Source organism: Mytilus galloprovincialis, chromosome 9 (genome assembly GCF_965363235.1).
Source record: "Mytilus galloprovincialis chromosome 9, xbMytGall1.hap1.1, whole genome shotgun sequence".
NCBI lineage: Eukaryota > Metazoa > Mollusca > Bivalvia > Mytilida > Mytilidae > Mytilus > Mytilus galloprovincialis.
This window is the reverse complement of record NC_134846.1, coordinates 71,940,092-71,959,606: the sequence shown is the minus strand read 5'-3', so window position 1 is coordinate 71,959,606 and position 19,515 is coordinate 71,940,092. Positions and strand designations below refer to the sequence as shown.

The window sequence follows — 19,515 nt, the reverse complement described above, 5'->3', positions numbered from 1 at the left end:
TCTTTTAGACAAAATTTATACTGGGCTAGTAGGGACTTTTTTTATTTTTACTTGTGGCAAGAAAACAAATTCGGTGACACCATGTTTTCTTTTTATTTTCTTAAAACATATTATGAAACCTATCTTCTCACAATTTATTTCAAAATTCTATCTCATAGAATGTTTTTTATGCAATCTTATGTGTTTTTTCATGAACAAACTAACCAAATTTAGGCAATTTTCAACGACTCATAGCTTGAAAAATAGCACGTGACCCATACTTTTTATGATATTTTTGAAAAAAGCATAGTAAAATCTTCATTTTGGCAAATTATAAGAAAATTCTGTCTCAAAAAACATTTACTTATGGTTTACCTTAAAATGTCCCGTACCAAGTCATGGAAATTGCAATTGTTATTTTATAGTTCATGTCTTTGTATATTGCATTGTTGTTGCACTTCAGTGTTTCTGTTTCATGGTTTCCCTCTTATAGTTGATGTGTGTCCCTCCGTTTAAGTTTGTTACTCGGATTTTTTTTTCACGCAATCGATCTATGACTTTCAAACAGCGGTATACTACTGTTGTCTTTATTCTGATTGTTAAGTACCTTTTATTCACTTGCACGAAAAAACGATACGCTAGATTGTCTGAAAGGGTACTGAATATAACTGGGTTGACTGAAAGCAAAAGCTCTGAGCAGTTCTGAAATATTTGCCTACAGATGATATTAGGACCAAAAGTGCTCGTTTAAAACTTAAATTCATTTACTAGTGAACGCAAAAGCATTGAAATTAGAAACACCAATAAACAATCCACAAAACGAAAAAAGGAAAAGATCTTACATTTCCTTTACTAAAACACTCATAAAAAGTAAAATCACAAAAGTACTGAACTTAGAGAGGAAAATCTAATCGAAAAGTCAATAGTCACATGACAAAATCAAATATCAAAACACATCATAAACGAATGGTCAAGAACTGTCATATTCCTGACTTGGTACAGGCATTTTCAAATGTATAAAATGGTGGATTAAACCTGGTTTTATAGCACTAAACCTCTCACTTTGAAGACTATCTTATCAAATTCCCTTATATTTACAATGCGTGAACTAAACAGACATAATAAATAAAATAGTCAAAATATGGGTACAGCAGTCATCATCGTGTATCAATTTTAAAAGGAACAATTTAACAGAACACAAAAACATATATATACAAACACATTCATTGATTCGCGTGTCTGACGTCAGAAAATTTTATACGTCACATATAACATATATATAACACCTAGTTATATCACTGAACACAAACTCATGGGTACCGATCCTGCTCTTTATTTGTGAAACACATATTATGTGTCAAACCTAGTTATTTCACTGAAAACAAACTAACGGGTTCTGATCTTGCTCCTTATTTGTGAAACCTATAAAGAAGGATTAAGGACGGAATGTAATTACATACAGGATACTCATTATTCTCAATATATTGAAGTGAAAAAATATTTTGTAGAAAAAGTCCTATGCATATAATATGTAAATATTTTAAAAGAACATAATGATTTTTTTACTTTAAACGTATTCTATTTCAATAATTCATGTAGATGTAAATACAGTAATACATTAATACACAAGGATTTTTTTGGAAAGCTTTTTTCGGTTATCGCATGAGATGAACTGTAATGTTCATACCGATTAAATGTCTGTAGGCTTATAAAGTAGACGATATCGTTTAAACACATCATAAATATACAAATATGATAGATTTGCTTTACCATTATTTTATTGTTTTCACTTATTTTATTCTATACTTGCTCTTGTGTTATCACCAACATATTTGATTTATTTTTAAAGAAAAATATTTAATTATATCAAATGATCAGTGTATTAGCAATCATAATGATAATATTTTCGATAGTTTTATTGCATTTATAGTTTAGACAGGCAAAAAACGAAAAACAAAGGTAACTATTTTTTTTCTAAATCATTAAAACAAATTTATGGTTGTAATAAGTAATATTGAGAATGGAAATGGGAAATGTGTCAAAGAAACAACAAGCCGACCAAAAAGCAGACAACAACCGAAGGCCACCAATGGATAAAAGGCATATATTTGAAAAGAAAAAAAAAACAATTGACAAAGTAATTGCAAAGTCGGAACCCTTTCATTTATCACGTATGGTAATGTCACTTTCTAGTGTATTTCGCGAAGACCATAGGAAACAAACAGAATTCGAGGGCAAGATTCATATCTTATTCCCACAAATATAATTTTTTTATAAAATGTCTAGCTTTTAAACAATGGTTTCAAAAAGTGACATTTTGTGATTAACTGTTTTTAAAACGTTGAATTTTTGAAAATACAAAAGATTATTTTTACTTCAGTAATAGATAACTCATCGTTAACAGAAAACACTTTCGGAATTTTGGATTCTCAACTCCTCAGCTTTGTACATTATATGGATTTTTTTTAACTTATTTAACTCGAGCGTCACCGATGAGTCTTTTGTTGACGAAACTCGTGTCTGACATTAACATGTTTAATCTTTGTATCTATGATGAGTTTACTGTGACAATTAAGTATGGAACATTTACTGTCCTGATATTTTGACTGTCTGGCTGCAATTAACCGAAATCTACAGATTAGAATCGTTGAAGATAGATTAATCAGTCGGAATTTCCATCAAAAGAAACCCGATTTTGCAAAGATGATTAGAAAAAGAACTGGAAATTAATGACATGATTTGCATAAAAGGATTACTACAACTATTGGATAATCTACTCTAAGCATGATATAAACATGCCGTGATATGGTAGATAACAAATTTCCCTTTGTACTCGAAAATCACATTAGGATTTTATGGCTGTAAAGGTTTTACGTAAGCGGAGATAGTACGTAGCTTTAGATGATACGTACATTGTTTTTTCATCCACTGAGACAATCAATAAAAAGAAGTTTTTCCGTTGTAATAAAGATGTTCTTACATTTTAGCCTTGTTGACATATGTAATAATGATGGGGCAATCAATATCTGCTTTAGCTTTGAAGAAAATTGTAAATAAATGGCAATTTTTATATTTGTACCATTACGAACTATTCTAATAATTCTCAAAAGATGTAGTATGCTCCCCAATGAGACAACTTTTATATATACAGACGCAAAATGAACTGACTTACTGTTATGGATATTATGTTTTACAAATCACGTATAATGAGGGATAGTAAAACCATTATTTACGATAACATGGAATATTATCCCAGTTAGGGCAACCAGTCCGGTACCCACGAATGTAGTTCTTTAAAAAATATATATATAACTTTTGGTATAAATTGTGTAGTGTTATTATTTCACTAGTTCTGTAACTGAATGTAGATTTATTTGAATGGGTAGGCTTTCTAGTTTGAATTTCTGTAAAATTGATTGATTTAAACGTAATCTGGCGTCAGTACATAGAGTAAATTGCCTAAATTCTAGCCTTTATTTTTCTCCGGAAGTAGACCGACTGACCCTGTTGTCAATAAAAACAATTTTTTGCAATGGAATGCCGGTCATGAGGCACTGAGATTGTACTCAGACACTTCAAAAGGAATTCCTAACATAAACAAGAAGTCCAAAGCTTGCTATCAAAATTATTTATTGAACAGGACCCTATGTCGGTTAAAAGCTCATTAGAATTTATGTTTGTCTATGTTTGTATACCTTGCCGACTCTAAATAAAGCTTATTTATTTATTTATTATTATGTATTTACTCTGATTTTCAATGCGTTCCAATGGGGCAAATAATTGGGTTCCCGTTCCACATCATGTACTTCTTTCTTTAGGTTATATTTTTTTTCTTTTTCGAAGTAAAAATATTCAAGTAGAGGATCGTATCATATCTAAAAATCAATATATATACAATCTTAGATAGGTTGCTTGTATGTTTACTGTTTGTTTTGGAGACGCATAAAGGGAAGCTAGAAAACTAAGAGTTCAAAGTGATGAATTTGAAATCATTTCTTCGAAAATTCATGGGCACCATCAGAATTAGGTTGACCATTATTTGATATCAATTTAAAAAAAAATACGACGTCTATGTTTCAATTGTCAAAACAAAAATTCCATCCTGTTTCCTCAAGAATCCATTTTATCACTACTACAAAATTAAGTATGTACCGTTTGTTTGTTTGTTTGAGCGTTTATATTTCTGTAATTCGTATTTATAGCTGCTAAAATAAAAAAAAAAAAAAAGCAAAATTAAAGATAAGTTTTGAAACATTTGGTTTTGTGCATCTCCTTTTTTATTCGTTTTTTTTTTTTTTTTTTTTTATTTTTTAGATTTGAATGGTCTTAATCATATCATGACAAAGTATGATACGCATTGGGTTTGAGTAACTGCTCTATCAGTGAATGGATTTTTCAGAAATTTAAAACGGGGAATATTTGATTAAATATCTGCCGACAATTTTGTTTTGCTAACGTTTTCATTGCTTTCCAAATTGAACTAAGAGTATATACTAGATATTGACCAGAAAAGGTGCTTCAGATTGGAAAAGTTCAGTTAAATAGGAAGCAGTTATATTTTTAATATTTCGTTCATAATACACTCATCATAGATACCAGGATTGATATTTTAATATAAGATCTTACACTCAACATAATATTCCAGGTTTACACACTTAACTTGGATAAAAGTCTTCACAAATCATGAATCGAAAATAACAAAATAGTAATTATCAGGAATTAAAATCTTCGAAAAAACAAAATTGTGCTCAAATACATTTCAAGTATTGCAGTAAAATGGGATTACTCCTATTTGTTTAAACACTATACATTTTGTTGCCTTAACCTAATAAAAAAAAAAGTAATATATACTTTAATAGAAAAAAATCTCAGAGAGCTAACAAAATGACTTTTATTGATAATTAAAAGCTGCAACGGATATTTAAATGTCGCCTAGAATGTTGTCACGTGTGATTTGTATTGTTTCCATGCCGATCGATTCCACCTTATTTACATGTTATAACATCCATTGATCTAGTTCCCTGCTTCAAATAGTGGATACCAGCAATAAGGTTAATTTGTTATTATAACAGTCATATGAACAGCAGAGGAAGAAAAAAAAGTAACAAATTGAAAATTTAGTGAACACAGGGCGTTGACTATTATTGGAGGAACAAATATATGCTGGCAAGATTCAGTTGGGACAATAGATGTAATGTAAGTAAACATATTTTTATATTTTTGTAAATCTTTATTGTTTATTTTTATCTTTTATTAGACAATTGTTTGCCGTGAACATTTCATTGTGTACATGTCTAATTGGTCAATGATTTTTTGTAATGGTTATATATTATGTTGTTATCAACAGAAAAAAAGTAAGAACGGGAACATTTAGCTTTATTAAAAACAATGTTTGAAGAAGAACCAGCTTAATTGTCTTTTACTATCTCAATCAGTTTGTTTTGAAACAAACAACTTCTTTGAAAATTTTTGTTACCGAAAGAGAAAATAAATATAAATAAATGACGTTTACTCATATCGTTAATCTTTTGAAGTAATAACCGACAACTCTCAAAGTCAATTTCAAAAAGTTGTTAAAACATAATTGAAAGTGAATATTAAACATAAAAACTTTCCCCACAACCATTTTTTTTTGTCAAAAGTATCAAAAATAAAACCGGCAAGTATATTTTTCAGAAAAAAAAAATCATTGAAATCGAATGAATTCGAATGTTTAAGATATTTTTGCAGTGATAGAAACTGAAACCAAAGTGACTATTTAAAATATCCTTTGTATGAATAGTTTTAAGAGTATTTTGATTTTGGCATTGACATATCTTACCATTGATTTTTGATAAGCATCACAATTTGTCAAACGTTACAATGTTGTTGTATATTGAAACATAAACTGGTTCATCTTATTATCAGAAGTATGACATAATGTTGTAAGTTATTCTCTAATAACATAAAGACTTACAATTCTGTGAATGTTAGTTAACATTAGAATCACTCTTTTCAAATAACTTGGGTTGTAAATTAGAAATGACTGACTCAAATCAATCATGCGACGAAATATATATATATATATCTGGTGTACTAAAAAAATATTGACACCGTATGTTTGTGACATAACATCGTGGCCACAAGTTAACTTTTTTTTCTGTTTAGTATTAAATTTATATTAAGATCCATTTTGTTACATCTCGTGATCAATTTTATTTGGCAATCGCCAATGGCAGTCAGCAGGGTTAAAGAACATCAGTTGTTCGACTTGTTAGTCAAATGCGTTTTGTTTAAATATACTTTTTCAATTTTTTGGTTTTTGGAAAATGTTGTTTGTGCTGTTTTTAGACCCTTCTACAACGAAATTTGTTTTACATGCACACGTATAAAAATTGCGGTTTTTATCCAACGCAATCATAGGGTTTGAACGTAGTTTTCAATTTAGACTCGTTTATATATATATATGTATGTATCTAATTTTATGTTTTGATAAATATGCTTTATTTGCTTATTTTGCATTGAATATTTATCTAGATACTTATCAAATCATATATTATAGGTTGCTAAATTTTTTGCCAGACTAGCGTGTCGTCTTCAAGAAACTCATCAGAGGCGCTAGAAAAAAAAAACACAAATGGTCGAATAAAATATGAAGTTTACTAGGTTTATATTTTTTTTCGTCAGATTTACATCTGTAAACAGCTGGAAAGTCATATCAAATACGAAAATGAAGAGCGCTAAAAAATTAAAAAATCCAAAAACTTGGGGGAAATAAGGCTAATATATTTTTCATTAGGGATAGAAAAACCTTAATGTTTAAAAAAAATCAACAATTTATGAACAGTTTTTTTACAGGAAAATAAACGTTTCATTGATTTTTCATGTCAACACAAATGTGCTGACTACTGAGGTGGTGATACCCTCGGGAACAAATAGTCTACTGTTGTAGCAGTGGCAACGATGAAGTGGATGTAAAAACTAACCTAAGATACCAGGTTTATAATTTTTGTAAGCAAGGCGCGTTTTATCTACAGAAGACTTTTCAGTGACGCGTGATTGATAACAGTTGGTAGGCCAAACCCAATGCTAATAAATATTTTAAAGCATGTGTGTATTGTTGTGTGTTTATTTTTTCTGCATTGGCTAGCCTAGAGATATAGGGGGAGGAATGAGATGTAACAAAAACATGTGTAAGCCCGCCGCATTTTTGCGCCTGTCCCAAATCAGGAGCCTTTGTTAGTCTTACATATTTTTTTAATTTTAGTTTCTTTTACATATATAGAATTTTAGTATGACTTCAATTGTCACTGAACTAGAATACATTTTTGTTTCGGGGCCAGGTGAAGCATTGCCATGTCCGTTCTAAATCTTATGCATTAGCTGTACCGCGACTGGTTGGGTGTTTAATGTAATACCTTAAACAACATGATTACAATATGAATCAAAAGTCATCTTAGTCTATCATTTGTATTTCACTGAATGAAAATATTAGGACAATTGACTGGCTGTTGTGATCAAAATCTGTAACACACGTTGTATAGGTTAAATTGTAAAATATATATTCGAAACATTATGTGCACCTTTTTTATTTGTTGATTAAAAATTCTCACACAAAATGTCTGTATTCGTATAACATTTACAAAATATAGGTTATAATTTTAGCTAACCCTATTTTTTATTTTGAAAGTGTGTCTATTCCTTGAAGATTTTTTAGGACATTTAACTCCTAAAGTTTCTGCGAATTTATTTATCACTGCCTTTCAAATCTCTAGGTATGAGCGTTCCTGCTGATGAATTAGGGAAAGGGTGTCGGATGCACAACAATTGTAAAGTGTAATTTTCATTTTATGGAATTCAAACTGACTGTAATGAACGTAATTCGAGGAACTTTAATAGCTACGTGAACATGTCGACATATTACACGTAATCAATTCTTATAAAGTGGTAACATGGTCAATATAAAACTAGTGTCATGATTTGAAACAAAGGTTTTGCCCTGACAAATAGAAACAAAACAGACTACAATTATTTAAACTTATTACTCAGTTATATTTGCTTACAATTAGTGGAGACGGATTAAACGTCACAATAGCTTGTCACTTCAGTTCCATATTAATCTATAATGCAGTAATACTGGTTTTTCCAACAGAGTATTGCTTCACCTTCAATATCGATTTTCTATATTTATAATTAATAAGAACTGTTACATTTCATAGGAACATATGATAGGTGAACTTATATACAGCAGTATATGGATTACATATACATATTTACAAACGGGTGCTTCCGTTGACATCTCAACCGGTCTCTACATATACATATTGAATTTGATTCCCCGTTTAACATAATAAATTGAAATTCCATTATTATCTTAAATAGTTAAATACATAACTAAACTATTCATTGATATCCAGGTTATTACATTTTTTTTTCATTACGGAACAGCAACATGTCTTATTTTTAACGGATAGATCATTGCGTATTTACACTTAATCCGTTGGAGTTGTATTGTCTGATTTTTTTGGTCTCTGAGAATATGGTTGCCTTAAAGGTGAGATTTAAAATGAGGCGATGTCGTATGAAAGCAAATTAGACAACTGTCAATTAGAGTCTAAATCACGTAGATTTTAGCAACTATATGTCGTTGTACGGGCTTTAACAGTGATCGTGATCAAAACCCATGCACAGTCAGTTAAAGAATGCGCCGAAATGTTTTTATCGATTTTTGAGATTTGAACAACGATACTTCAATAATTTCAATACAGTACACAAGTTAAACAATGCATTTATATTCTTTACTTTAAATCAATTAAACATTTTCTTTCAATCATTTCTCACATTCTTTGAGTCTGCTCGATTATTTATTTAAATATATAATAAGTTTCGTGTTAATTTGCACCAGCAACTAAATTATAAATGTGCTAGTCTTTGTCGCTTACTTATCTATTTTATTGCATATTCGTTCTGAATAACTCCTAGTAAGCTTCACACTTACGCCAGTAGTACACAATGCCTTAATATATACAATCAGTTGAGAAATAAAAAAAAAGGTTAAGGTGATATGGGTGTCTTTCGCCATCTTGGATTGTAAAAAACAGAGAACCTAAGGTCCATATTTTCTATCAAGTTAGCAAAATGTTATGCAGGAATGCAGATATTTAATTTGAATTTCATTGAAAAGAACAGATTTATACGAATATAACTTATAGATAATAATATTTTTACAAGTGTAGATTTTTTTTGGTCGTTTTTAAATGTTTTTTTAAAATGACATTTAAAGGGGAGATAACTCTGAAAAAGTGCATTGTCTGAAGAAATCTACATGGATTTTTCCTATTTGTATTTTAGCCGGAAAAAACGTACGGTGACCCTATCTTTTCTTTTGATATTCTCAAAGCATTGTCTGAAAGATACCTTTTCCTAATTTAATTTACAATTCTATCATTTTGTTTAGTTTCTAATCACAAAATGGTGTTTTTTTCCTGTATAATCCATACACAATGTGTCATTTTGTCATAACCTGTAGCTTGAGAAAATGCGCGGTGACCTATCTTTTTTTATTATATTTTTGAACATATATCAATAAATACTACGTTTTGGCAAAGTACAAACACATTCTATCATTTTTATTTTAGACTCCCATACCACCTTAAGTTAACTTCATCACGAATCCTCAAATCCGAAAACGGTAAGCCAATGATGTATACTTAAGTACTTGACAACGCGACGAGCTATTTGACAAAATGGTGCTATAAAACACAGCTTTATACTGCTTTTAGGAAAAGGTTCTTTCTGCATTGAACATAGAAACTATACTTTTCATATGTACATTGATCAGGTATGTAAGATATACATTCATCATCAGATGCTTAACAAAGTATTTTTCTGTAAAAGTTTCACTTCAATGATGCAGAAAATTAATTTACATGTTTTTAATTTATTAGTGGTGGTGCTCCAAATGTGTTATGTAATGTTTTGTTAGCACGCCCTCTGCCATTCTTTGTTTGATAGTCTACGATCAAAACGTCTTGTTCATCAATATATGTCTAAATTTTCCAAGGAACATTATTTCAGATTATTGCTACGAAGTCTGATCTTTTATCTTGTAATTTATTTATTTCTACATAAAGACATCCATTAGTCATTTTGTTATAAGAAAATATTTTAATAAAGGAACACTAATAGAATATCTCCCAAGGGTATTCTATTTCATATTTATTATAGAGTTTTTAAAATACATACATCGTGAAAAGAATGGGTTGATTAAAGATATTACAGAGAGTTTTCGCTTGAGATTTGACTAACATTTCGCCAAATGTTCTCTTTAAGAACTTCTCAAACATGATAATAAAGTTGAATGATTTACTAATTAATGACTTAATAGTTAAAAAATAAAAGGTCGATAACCGGCTTGCTAAGGAATGTTCTTTTACAGACATGGCGAATACATTTTGAAAAGAGAATGGAAAGATAGTCATAACACGTGATCGATATGATATCCGATATGTGATATTCTTAAAATGAATATCCACTGATATTATTTCTATCGGGTCAGTAGTTTGTTCAAAATCACAATATTGAAACAGTACAATAATTTGTTGAAAATAACTGAATAAGATTATGAGTTACACTTAAACGTGGTCCGGTTGTTGTCTTTTTTCATTTTCCCCATTTCCATTTTTAATTTTTAGAATTTATTAATTAAGTTTTCAAAGCTAATTTGTAGCTTCTTACGTGTTTTGATTAAACCGGCAATTAACATAAATTTGATAAAAAGAGAGAGAAGAAAACACATTCCTATTTTTATTATCATACAAACATATTACGTTTGTGTCAAAATGAAATACAAACATGATATATTAAAGAAATAACAGTTCTATAATAGATGAACACATGGGGACAAAAATGTAAAAAGACTCATCCCACCGTTATAAAGACTATTTTTTTTTAAAAGGACCAATATTTTTTTTAAATGTCCCATAGTAAACGGGGGTTATCACTCCTTTTACCTAATATTCTTAAGTAAAAGACATAAAAAGTAAAATAACAAAAATACTGATCTCCTAGAAAAAAATTCAAAACGGAAAGTCAAACACATCAACAGAAACGAACTAAAAAAAGAGATGTGGTACATAACAAAAAATGTGATAGTGGTAATAAATGAGAAGATGGAAGAACAAGCCAAAAGACAAAAATTAATAACAGTTAAAAAAAAGGAAGGACGTAACGATACAATTAATTTTAAAACTCATTTTTGTTCAGTTAAATGTAAGATATTTTTTTGGGATATATGTTATTAAATTGAGATTGTAATAAATGGCTTATTTCACAGATTTTATAAGTTTTTTTTTTAAATAACTTCAGCATGTCAAACTTGACGCTTTGTTGGACATTTTTTAATTCAGCAAAAGCCTTAACTTTGATTGTTGCTGACAAAAATTCGAAGTCAGGAACACTATTATCTAATGAGTTTGTGAAATATATAATTTTGAAATAAGGAGAGGTGGTATAAAAGCTAATAAAACAACTATCCAAGTTCAAATGAAGTTAATGTAAGCAACTAAAGACAACCGCGAACAACGAGAATAACCCATATCGTATAGTCGGCTATTAAAGGCATCGACATGAAAAATTTGGAACATTTAAATCCAGAAAACTAACGGCCTAATTTATAACAAAACATTTTACGAAAACCAAACCACTCAACTTCAGGATTTTGACTTTGAACTGTCACATAAGGAATGTTACTGGGTTTAGCATGTTTGTGAGCACTAAGTCTGTTTCTAGGCCTTTATTACAATTCTTGATTGACAATATTTGTATATTCCGAATGCATACTGGATGTTTTACGGAGGGAACAAACCTAGTGAGCGCTACACCATCTCCCTAATTAAGGACAGGGGTATTATAGCACAACATAAGAACAAACTATGAAAATCAGTTGAAAAGTGGTTATATCATCGGATCGACACAAAGCAGAAAAACTTCATATACACAAAATACAGACCGGACGTTACAGGATATTTATCCATCCTTTATCCCTAACAGCAAAACAGACAGAAAGTACAGATCTGAGAGTACTTGCAGTTACTGATAGCTGTTTCAGAGACAACTACAACTAATAAAAAAATCAAGTAAATAAGATAAAACTATCATTTAGAACATATCAACCATCCAAAATATGGATTTAATGTAAAGACGCCATTAACAGTCATAGAAAAAAGGACTTTGTTTGATGCCAAAATATAGGTATCGACTAATTGTAGTACCGTAGTGAAAATGTGTATAACAATGAATAATATTTAGTTTGGTTATAATTTACTAATACAAAAATCATTATTAATACCAATAACAAAAATAATCAATCCGATGATTTTTTTAAATATTCATTTACTGTTTATGTTGTATGCAAAATCTAACAAAAGACACACATTTAGAGCTCTTTGATCTTCAATTCTAATCAATATTATTTATAAAATAAATAAAAACTTTATATTTTGGTTTGCAAAATATTTTAAATATATACAGCAATCATAAACATAAAATACAATTACACAAAACCAGATACACATACGAAAAACAAAGCATATCTAGGTATAAGCTGTATATATAAACCACAAACACATATGACACAGAATAAAAAGTCAATTCAGATTCTAGAATGAAATCAAATTTGTGAATAATTTTTTTGGTCTATTAAATCTTAATATGAATCGAAAACACTAAAATTATCAAAACGATTTTGGGCCTCCTGAAGTAAATACTTAATCATCAGCCTGGTATCTTTTTTGAGTTTATTCTATATAGGTGTAGGAAGATGTGGTATGAGTGCCAATTAGACAACTCTCTATCAAAGCTATAAAGGGCCCCAAAATTACAAATGTAAAACCATTCAAACGGGAAAACCAACAGTCTAATCTATATAAAAAAAAAAAACGAGAAACAAGAAACATTACATAAACAAACGACAATTACTGTGCATCATATTCCTGAATAAGGACAGGTGCAAATATTTGCAGCGGGATTAAACGTTTTAATCCTTTATGACTTTATATAGTTTCATCTCAAAGAGATCTATTATCAACAATTCATATTCTATAAATCAATGACTACATTAAATATAAAAGAATTGTAACAGTTATCAGTCTATGGAAGAAGCGAATCGATCAAAAACTTTTCTTATATCAACGAGTTGCATTATGGGAAATTTCAGACGAATGTTAGCATTTGTACGAAGAAAGGCAGATTTCTCAGTATAAAGTAATAACTCAATTCTTAAAACAGGGTGACACTTAACACGACATACGTCTGTGTATAATTTCCATGAACTATTGTATGTAATAACAAACAAGATGTATTTAAACGAGAAAATTGAATTGTTGAATAAATGAAACATAAATGCACGATTTATCATTTGTAGATGTACACATTCAATAAATATCATGTAGCAAATTCAGTGGAATGCAATTGAGATGAATTCAATTGTTTGCTAAGCCAAAATCACCTATAAGTCAAAGATACTGCTATATTTTATTATATCAAAGCGATGTTTGTCTTATATCATAGCGATATTTTTTTAGTATCAAAAATTTATGAATGCGATTCTTTTCAAATGTAACTGCTATAGTTTTCTAATATAAAATGAATACGATGACACGTCACAATGCATGTCAAGAAAACCACAAACATAATCACAAACTTAGTTCATGACCGGCTTAATGTTTGAGGATCAATATCACTAAAATTTCGTACCTGTAACAAAATTAACGCTTACATGAACTTATCATTTCGAAAATGTTGCTTGACCTTATTGATAGTTGAAAGTGTTAACAACCTGTTCAGTCTATTGTTTTCAATCACATCGTTTAACCGACTAATTCTATTTGAAGTGATGATGCAATGGCGGAATTTAAATGCGGTTGTAAATAGTCTACCGACCTATTAGATTCTAATATAGGTCGAGTTGCGGATTCGGGGGGGGGGGGGGGGGGTCCGGGGGTTTGAAACCCCCTTTTTTTGGCCGATCCATGCATTTGAAGTGGGACATATGGTTGGAACCCCCTTTTGAAAACGGCTGGATACGCCCTTGAGGTCACACTGCTATAGCCTATCCACATGGGTAATATCGAAAACAAAAGATATCATTACTTAAAAGAAAAAAAAACATTTATTCAGCTCCAAATAACAATGTATATTCAAATGGTAAAATAAATATTCCAAACAAATTAAAATGTACAAATGCTGATGTCCCGAACTTTGAAGATACCAACTGAGTAGCCTCAGACTATAAATTGAACAACTTCAGATACAACGAAAATCAAAAATCTTGTCAAACAGAAAATGTATTTATTATTAACATAGAAAAAAAATATTGAGATGGAAAACAGTTCTTTTTGGCTATCAAAGACTTTCCCGTTGGTAAATTGATATCTCTATGAACATAATCATCTCGCCGCGTGGACGCTCTTTTACATCGTGATGACCGTGATCATACGTGAACATTTCTTAGTGCAATATAACAATTCGTATCGCTTGTTATAAATTTATTTCTTCAATGAATACTAAAAAAAATGTTAAGAAAACAAATAGATAAGATGTAAATGTCTGTTGACGTTAGAAATGTGTATATATCTTTTCTATCTATACTACTAAAATTACGAGGTCCAATTTGTCAGCCGTCATCACGTAAAAACGACGAATCAAAGAATTCAACTTTATATATAACTAATATAGTACAAAGGTGTAGATTAAAAATTACACCACTCCAGGCCCTTTTGTTTTCCACGTAATTAATATTGCCAATAATTAAGAAGTTCCGGGTCGAGTCCGATACCGATACCAATAGTATATTCACAAGTTACCGATTACCTTATCTGTACGTTCCGCATCTGACAGGTGCACCACCAAACGGTGTATTCAGGATTAATATGCTATATAGTATTACACGGGTCATAATCACAGGGTTGACACTACTTAATTGTCAAATTGTTACCTATTGTAGTATTTTAATCAGTTAAACTTTCTAAGATAACAATACAAATCTATAATACTAAAATTACGAGGTCCAATTTGTCAGCCGTCATCACGTAAAAACGACGAATCAAAAAATTCAACTTTATATATAACTAATATAGTACAAAGGTGTAGTTTAAAAATTACACCACTCCAGGCCCTTTTGTTTTCCACGTAATTAATATTGCCAATAATTAAGAAGTTCCGGATCGAGTCCGATACCGATACCAATAGTATATTCACCTGTTACCGATTACCTTATCTGTACGTTCCGCATCTGACAGGCGCACCACCAAACGGTGTATTCAGGATTAATATGCTATATAGTATTACACGGGTCATAATCACACGGTTGACACTACTTAATTGTCAAATTGTTACCTATTGTAGTATTTTAATCAGTTAGACTTTCTGAGATAACAATACGAATACTAAAAATCTGGACTAAAATAAGGCGTATAGGTACAGTTTTCAATTTGTTAGCGGGCATGACGTAAAACAGCGAATCAAAGAATTCAACTTTATTTATAACTAATATAGGACAATGCTGTTGATTAAAAAGTACTCCATTCCAGGACCTTTTGTTTTCCAAATAATTAATATTATCAATAATTGATAAGTTCCAGTTCGACGGGTTCAAACAGAAAGATTTGAAAGCAGAGAAAACTGTGTATCTTATAATCGGCATGACTTTATCAGATGACAATACTAATACTAAAATAAGGCTTGCGCATAGTTATATACTTTAATTCAGTCACGTACCCGCGATATCACGGGTGTGTTCTAGTATTTATAAATTTAGATCGTTCAGTGCTGTTTATTTTGTAATTTTAGTGACGTAATCTTTCTTGTACCATCATAACTGTCGTTACCGTTAAAGCTTTAGAAGTGTGCTAGTTCATAAATGCACTTTACAACATGACGTTTTTGGAGGACTAAAAAGCAGTTATTTATAAGGGGGAATTTTAAAGATTTATAGATATAAGAAGATGGTGCATGAGTTCGAATGAAACAACTTTCCATCAAAGTAATAATTTGTTTCAAGTAAACCATTATAGATCAAAGTAGGGCCTTAAACACGAAGCCTTGGCTAACAGCGAACACCACGCTATATAGGAACCAAAAACTTACTAGTGTTAAACCATTCAAACAGGAAACCAACGGTCTAATTTGTATAAAAAAAGGAGATTCAAAAGTACAGGACAGATTTTGTCGAATCAATCTGAACGAGGACAGTACGATTCATCTTTGTCACAAGTTAGTTTCATTTTTATCAGTAAAGAAAGTCTTCCATGCGTGCTTGCGAGCATATCAGATATATATTATTTCGGTGCGTTCATTATAAAATTTGCTAAATGTTATATATGTGAACAATAATTTTGATACTTAGCCATCGGTACAGGAATTTTCAAATTTTGAAAATGGTGGATTGAACCTGGTTTTATAGCGCTAAACCTCTCACGTGTATGACATCCTCATCAAATTCTGACATATTTACAACGATGCGTGAACAAAAAAGACATATCATTTTGGTCTCTTGTGGATATAAAGTAAAATCACAAAAATACTGAAATCAGAGGAAAATCAATTCGGAAAGTCCATAATCACATGGCAAAATCAAATAACAAAACGCAAGAAAAACGAATGGACAAGAACTGTCATATTCCTGACTTGGTACAGGCATTTTCAAATGTAGAAAATGGTGGATTGAACCTGGTTTTATAGCTAGCTAAACCTCTCACTTGTATGACAGTCGTATATCACATTCCATTATATTGTCACCGATGCTTGAAATAGGGGTACATTAGTCAACATTGTGTTATCTTTTTAATCACTATAAAAACAACAAATGTAACGAAGAAGCACACATCAAATTAACATCCTCATTTTGATTATATTATACGATTTTATTTGTCTATGTAAAATGCACCCATCAAGGAAAGAGGGTTTTGAGTACTAGTGTAAAATTGCGCGTTTGAAATTCGCACAGGTAGACATGAAATAATTTTGTCGTTCAAAGTATGACGGGATGCATAAATACAGTCACGCAAAATAGATATAACAAAAACTGACTAAACAGTATAAAGTAATAATAAATAAAATAATAGTGTGGTTCAAAGTATGACGGGATACATAAGTACAGAGTCACGTCAAATGTATATCACAAAAAAGTTGGTTAACAGTAAAAGTACTATTAATAAATAAAATAATTTTGTCATTCAAAGTATGACAAGATACATAGGTACTGAGTCACATAATAAAATAATTTTGTCGTTAAAAGTATGATGGGATACATAAGCACAGAGTTAAGTCTCATTGGCAATCATACCACATCTTCTTTTTTAAATATATTAAGTACTAATATTGATATAACAAAAACACCGCTATGATATTTTAAAAGTATCGCATTGATATTAGAACTAATAGCATTTGTATATTTATGTATATAAGAAAAACACAGCACTTCAAATTTTACACGGACATAAACGTTTGCTTCTAACTAACTTCTGAATGTATATTTAGACTCAATTGTTGTTTATATTTGAACAATAAGATTTAAAGATAGTATTTTCGTAATTTTTCGTTGCCCAAAACAAGATTTTCCGAATGGAATGTCTGCATATTTACAATTGATATTAGACAATTTCGCTATGTAATATAAGAAAAGTTTTTATCGATTCGCTTCTTCAATAGACTGGTTATTTATATACGTTTCCGAATAATGCAAACCGACAAAGAAAGACAAAGAATGATACAAGAGTATAGACCGATAATCGTGCAATTTCTATGAAATATTGAGTCATTACAATAAAAGGCCACATCTTTCCCCATAGGATGATGTCAATTTATGAGCTAGTTTTATAATGTCAAAAGTAGATTAGTAGATTTAATGACGTTGTAATGTAAGTTGCTTTTGTTTGATTCAATATAAAATGATAAGAAGATATTGCCCCATAAAACATAATTAAGTACAACTCCGATGACAAAAACTATTTGTATACCTTATTTACCAAACTAAAAGTACTATTAGTCGACTGAAAATTTCAGTCATGTTGACAAGTTTGGAAATCTTGTTTTTTGATCCTTTTCTAATAAAAAGTATTTCTCTTCTCTATTAATAACGGAATACAATGCAAACAACGGATGCAAATATGTCTTCTCGTATGAAAGTTATTGTTTCGAAAAAGTATTGAAATATTGTGCATTTACGTAAAACATGCAAAAAGTAAAATAAAATAATACCGAACGCTGCAGAAAATGCAAAACAGAAAGTCCTTAATAAAATGACAATTTCAAAATCTCAAACACATCAAACGAACGGATAATAACAAATTTCAAACAGAAAAGTAATTTATGAAGATATCTTTTTCTTTACAAATTTCGATAGTGCAAATAAAACTAGACTATGTATGGCCATAAGTAGTATCACCCGTTAAAAAGAATATTAAACTTAACTGCTGTGGTATATTTGATATCAGTTGTATATACCGATGAAGGTTTAATAACTTAATAGTCGGTGCTTCAGTACTGGCTTTATTCATGAAAACTACTTATACAAGTGAGAGGTTTAGCTAGCTATAAATCCAGGTTCAATCCACAATTTTCTACCTAAGAAAATGCCTGTGCTAAGTCAGGAATATGACAATTGTTATTAATTTGTTTAATATATTTGAGCTTTTGATTTTGCCATTTGATTAGGGACTTTCAGTTTTAAATTTTCCTCGGAGTTCAGTATAGTTGTGATTTTACTTCATATACATTGCTCGTTTTTTAATTGAGAAATGATAAAGAAACTAACTCAATCCGATTTAAAACTATTTCTGATCATATGAGGTAGAATAAAAATGATTGATAATTGTGTCCTAAAAATGGAAGAAAAATCCTGACTATTGTTACCGTCGCGTGTCAAAGAGTTGAAATCAAAATAAACGTATGCAATCAAATTAACAAAACGTGAAACAGTACAGTTAAAAATGATAGCGTACAGGTTGGCATTATCAATAAGTGTTACCAGTGCAAAGGAAAGACAGAATTAAAGCATTGCCAATCTGTTCTATCTTAAGGCTACCAATGATAGAATTAATTCTTCTGTATCTAATCTCTCATCAAGACTAAATTGGCAGTCTGTGTATGGATTCGAACCGTCTTTTTTGTCTAAATGTGATTTTGTCAAGAAAAAGTGGATTATTGTTTCGTTAATCTTAACATTCTTGACAAAAAACGCTTTACAAGTCAGACTACGTAGGTGTAATGATCTGCTGAACTGTATCAACTATACCTCATATGAATACTAAGGTTATATACAGGTATCATTGAAAAATTGTTAAATTAAACTGCCGCTACATTGATCAGGCTGTTACACATCGGTCGAAGTAAAACTGAACCAAGGGGACATAAGATAATAAGGCAACAGTAGTTTATTAATGTTCAAGAGTTGTAAATCTGTTTAGAAGAGACCAATCAAGGTTTAAAAAAAATAACTAAAGGAATACGGAATAACAAGATACAGGGGTACGAACTATAAAAAATAAAGAATATAAA

The 19,515-nt window shown here is 30.3% G+C and overlaps 1 protein-coding gene across 1 annotated transcript in view; it reads left to right on the top strand.

The window, feature by feature from the left end:
* Nucleotides 1-4,994: 4,994 nt before the first annotated feature.
* The window catches only part of LOC143045852 (uncharacterized), a 41,443-nt gene continuing 26,922 nt past the window's right edge, over nt 4,995-19,515 (top strand). The window contains exon 1 of the mRNA XM_076218650.1: nt 4,995-5,175. The gene's annotated coding sequence lies outside the window, so the exon portion shown is untranslated. The remainder of the gene's footprint in view (nt 5,176-19,515) is intronic.